The 5,302-nt window shown below is 36.8% G+C and overlaps 1 long non-coding RNA gene across 1 annotated transcript; it reads right to left on the reverse strand.

Annotated features, from left to right (window-relative positions):
• Positions 1 to 940: 940 nt before the first annotated feature.
• Positions 941 to 4,170, reverse strand: LOC145981015 (uncharacterized). Its single transcript, XR_014440915.1, has 3 exons — positions 4,106 to 4,170; positions 2,577 to 2,828; positions 941 to 1,132 (listed from the first exon to the last, which is right to left on the reverse strand). It is a non-coding gene; the product is annotated as an uncharacterized LOC145981015 (long non-coding RNA).
• Between the last annotated feature and the right edge of the window lie 1,132 nt (positions 4,171 to 5,302).

The following is a 5,302-nucleotide window of genomic DNA, read 5'->3' on the forward strand; positions in this document are numbered from 1 at the left end:
CAATTGATGAATGAACACTCACAAACATCCATGCCCAGGCCAGGATTAAAAACCCGGACCCCTGGCGTTGAAGCGCGATGTGCTAACCACTACGCCATGGAGGCTAGCTTGTGGAAACAAAGAAAGAGAACGACGGGGGGGGGGGGGAACTACCTCTTATGAGTTTTCCTTTCATATTTAAAAAAAGACAGAAAAGCAAAAATAAACCAAATCTTTCAATCAATTATTTCTTTGTAACTCTTTCACTATGCAATTCTTCTTTAGCATGCAACGTTTTTTATTAAAATCATAATACGATTTATGAAATGATGAAATCTGAAATGCTAATGAGAACACGGACAACCTTCTTTGTAATATATCGATCAGGTTTCAGAAACATGAATTTTTACAATACTTTTGCATGCGCAATTTTCCCTCTTTTAAAAGTAGCATGTTTTAATTATGTTACTAATCATTAAAGGAATACCTCAATACCATCCCGAAGTATGATAATTAATATTTACCCCTCAAAGTAATGAAACACTTTTTCTCTCTGAAACTCGCATAAAAATTATAGCGGCAGTTTGTTTCGGCCAGGCCCCGAACGAACATAACCGAAGGGGTACCGAGCATAACCGATCCTCCCACATGACGTCACGCGCTCGTGCATGATCGGCAATTTTCGGATGGCGCTACCTTATATATTAAGTTACCTTGATTTTGTTCGTGTCACAGACATCTAGTACAAGATCGAAAAATCTGTAACAACATAACCCGACTGGGCGACCCTAACACAGCCATAGAATGCATTGTTCTGCTAAATGTTATCTATTTTTATATTTATTGTTTTCATTTCCATTATAATTGTGAATATCTTAGGTTGTGCTGACCAGAATTTTACGAAGGGCATATTAGAAATTTCAAAGGAGAAAGTACCATAATAATTATTAAACACAGAAACTAGCTTTCAATACAAATTATATTGAAGCAAATTATTTACAAAGCATTTGTACATTAATGTGTGTGAAAGATATAACCTTTCTATAAGCGATATAAACTTTACTGTTGCGTTGTAAAGTGTGTTGATTACTCTCTGAGCTTGGCTGAAGAAATGCGTCAGGCTTAGAATAGCTGCAGTTTACATGGAACTGATCTGTAAGAAAGAAAATTGAAATCATTATTTAAAAAATGTAAACCATTTTGTTCGGTGCACAAGAGACACTTGCTTAAACATGTAACACTTACACTTGATATATTCGATTCACACTACGTAATTCCGGTTGGGTTTCTTTAAGAAACAAACTTTATTTTCTCATCGTAATGTCGAAACAGTGTTAATGTAATGAAAACATGATAACATTGAATATGTTCATTGACCGAATTGACGATATTGTCAAATCGCTATGAATGCTAGAAAATTGTAAAGTATTTCACACAAGAATGATAACAGTACTAAATAAAATACTGATTATATAGCGAGGGTTTATCGAGGGATTTCAAGGAAATGCTCTTTAGGATGCTAACATTTTGCAGATTTGTTAATTTAATTATTTTTGTTGCCTTCTTGTTCAGACTTTTCTGTACACTACAGATTGTTGGTTAAGCTACACATTGTATCCAGAATAGTGTTCTCTCATAAACACAGTATCTGTTTATTAATATCTAATGAATTCGTTACTCTTTTAATTGCCATTTAAATTTTAACCGCGTTTTACTAAGATATTACATGGATCATACAATATGTTTTTTTTAGTTTTAGGTTTTAAAGTTCACAGATAGGCTAATCGGGACTGGACCTTCAGTTTAAAATGGGATCAGAACCACTAAGTGCCTCTTACGGGTATCGAACCCAAGACCCTTTGATTTCAAGATACTGGCGTTACCACTAGTGTATGTTATACATTTAATTGTTCAACTCTAAATTTTATGTGCATTAAAACAAGTTTTTGTACGCTTCTTGAAGTTTTACAACTGTTTCATGACCTGATCTTATTTCAGGTAGAGCTACAGCTTTATATTTTGTAGAACTGAACGAAGAAAGTGATATAAATTTTTCCTCGCACAGAATGTGTGTGTGTGTTATGGGATATATATTTCGTAAAAATGTCAAAAATGAGTGATCAGAGTACAAAACGCAGAAAGCACAGTGCGCTAAGCATATAATAGATTCATCCTTTTTTTTCTCTAAAACGCGAAGATTTTATGAAGGGGTCTCCCCGATGGCGAAGTGGTAGCATCGTAGCCTTGTAATCAAGGGGTCCCGGGTTCGATTCCAGGTAGAGGCACATAGTGGTTCGGATCCCACTTTAAACTGTATGTCCAGTCCCGATTAGCCTTCCTGTGCATAAAGTGGACTTAAAACACCAACTCAATCAATTATATTTATGAATTTTTCTTCGATCGTTGTTCTTGTGTAGGGTATGTTTGGGTATGCAGAAGGGATATATTAGTATTAAGGAAATAAATGTCACGTGTAATGAGTTCTGACGTATTTGGAATATCACAAAGCTACATTTTAAGCATGTTTCAATATTATAAATTATATTAAAATACCTCGTATACTTATTATATACATTAAAAATTATATTGCTTCTTACCTGGATATAGTCAGCTCAGAGGTAAGGATATCCAAGTCCATAGCCGTGGTATGGGAGACCAAGGCCATAGCCATAGCCTGCGTATGGGAGACCAAGGCCATAGCCATAGCCGTAAGGAAGGCCATAGCCATAGCCGTAGGGAAGACCGTAGCCATATCCAACACCTAAGACTCCACGCTTAGCTTTAGTTGTTGTACCATCTTGTTGTTGGGCGAAGGTGATGGTAGCGAGAGCAAGAATGACAAGCACCAACTGTAAAACAAACAATAACTATCTATAATCTAATGTATGAGTGAAAATTCTAAACAACACAATTCATAGTATATTCTTCACACGTGGAAAGCTATTACAGGACATGATATTCTGTGAACAAAGTTTAGGGCATATGAGCAATTCTACTTCCAAAGTTACGCTTACTGACCCAATAAAATATTATTTGTTAGAGTTTGTTTTTAAGTCCACTTTATGCACATAAAGGCTAATTGGGACTGGACCTACAGTTTAATGTGGGATCCGAACCAGTGTGTGCCTGCACCGGGTAACAGTAACATATTATCTTACTAGATGTGCAAGGAAGAGTAGCTTTTCCCGCCAAAAGCATACAATATTTGACTATTCACAAAATAGCACTGAAATTTCATTGTACTCTCTACGTTATTGTATTACACAATCCGGTGTTCCGTAAAATTCGGGCAAAAAACATTATTAAAACTAAGATCCTATCCAAGTAGTTAATAAATGCCAAACTGTATGAACTGTTCCTTGCATTCGAATACAGTCAGCTGGAAAAGTTTACAAACTGAAATAATTGTATCGAGTGATATTAGGTAGTTTCCACACTATGTGTTAGACTAAATATGATTACTTTGTAATAGATTTCTGAACGGATATTACGCAAATAACGAAACCTTCTAGTTCACCATCTCAGTACATCTGTTTCAGTCTTATGAGGGAATGTCATCTACAACGGCACATAGAGTAAAATGTCTGTGAGACTATATGTGGAAAACTGTAGCTTGTTAGGGCCTAGGGCTTCTTGCTTTGTATTATACACAATGTATTGGAACTATATACACCTCCCTTCGGATTTTCTTCGTTGTTTTCCACTTTCATTAAACTACAGTAAGAATGAACGGATGGTATTAATGAGAGTCAATGAACGCACACATTTCCACGTATGCCAGAGGGTCGACCTTTGGTACTTGTAGCTTTTGCAAAGGACTTTAAATTTTACACACGAGAGAGATTTTGCGAGCTGGTGTACAAGGTTGAAATGCAAGGAAGACACACTCAAGAAGCGCACCAATGAGTATCGAATGGCCATGCCCTGAAGTTCAATTCTCAAATGGGATGTACATCACTTGTCCTCGGGCAGAACTAAAACACACTAAATAACACATCCCATGTCGCACATGCTGAAGTGTACGCTTCCATAGCGGCCATCCTTGCTATTCACGTCCAGCATCAACAGAATCGAATGCTTTCGTTAGATCACCGAAAAACGGCAAAGAGAGTTTCACGGGACTCACCATGAACTTCATGTTTGTTGTTATCTTGTTCTGGTCGTCCTTGGCTGACTCGTAATCTTTGTCAACTAGCTCTTGACTTCTCGCTTTTTATACCGAACCTGTTACCTAACATACAGGTCCTATTACAAGGAACTAGGTATTATTACTGAATGATTATTTAATCTGGATCAATTTCGGTGTTTTCTCTGGGTAGTGTGTGGCGGCAGAAACGCAACACTTTCACCTGAGGAATCCTGACATACGACCTTCCACATACGAAGACCTGTTGGCTACACGCAACGTCGAGCAGTGTTGCAACATTATTTTCTTTGGAACTAGGATCTTGGCATGGTCACTTCTGGGAAACGAGTTTTCATCATCATTGTGGGAAGTCGTTAAATTCTGTGATGAAAGCCTGAACCAAGTTTCCTGGGTTATAAACTCAGGTAAACCACGGATATGTCAAATCATCCACAATTTTGTGAATCCCCGATTTTGAGGAAACTTACCTTCATGGGCGTAACTTGGGAACTAGCTTTGGGTAAGGAGACTCGAAAAGTTTTCCATCCCATAAAAATAGTGCCCAGGATTATTTGATAAATACATTTGTGAAATCAGAATTATTACTCTTTATTAGTTTGCTTCTCAAGTGCCAGGAGGTTCACAAAATACCCTTAACTTGTTCATTTTAATTAACCTGAAACGGGTGGGGACCAAGCGCTTCCTCTTGCCCCCGCCCGGTTACGTCTATGCTTACTTTCACATGTAGTACATAGAATTTTTTTAATGTTATACCTTAAAACATATTGTGCTTTAGGCTTTGTTTAATAGTGTGCTAAATTCATAAGCATTTTTAATAAGATTAATTTTTAATATCATTCGATGCAAATTATTATTTTTGTCACCCTGTCTCTTAACCACCCATCCTAATTTTGCATCAGGCATTAGTTCACATTCTGTGCTACCTATATATAAAATTCGGTAGAAATTGATGTGGGGGCAATGCATGAAATTAGCTGTTGAACTTAGTCATTTGTTTTTCTAAAGAATACACGTAACTACTGTATAAATAAAAATACATGATTATTGATACACTCATCTCCTTATTTAAATGAAAGCTTGCACCATTCTGGACAAAACAAGAGAAACTTGAAGGTTCTAAGGCAAACCTGAGGGAAGATACAATCATTTCTAACCTAATGCGTGTCATACAGAGTG

The sequence above is a fragment of the Lepisma saccharinum genome, chromosome 28, assembly GCF_977018435.1.
Source record: "Lepisma saccharinum chromosome 28, izLepSacc3.1, whole genome shotgun sequence".
Taxonomy (NCBI): Eukaryota; Metazoa; Arthropoda; class Insecta; order Zygentoma; family Lepismatidae; genus Lepisma; species Lepisma saccharinum.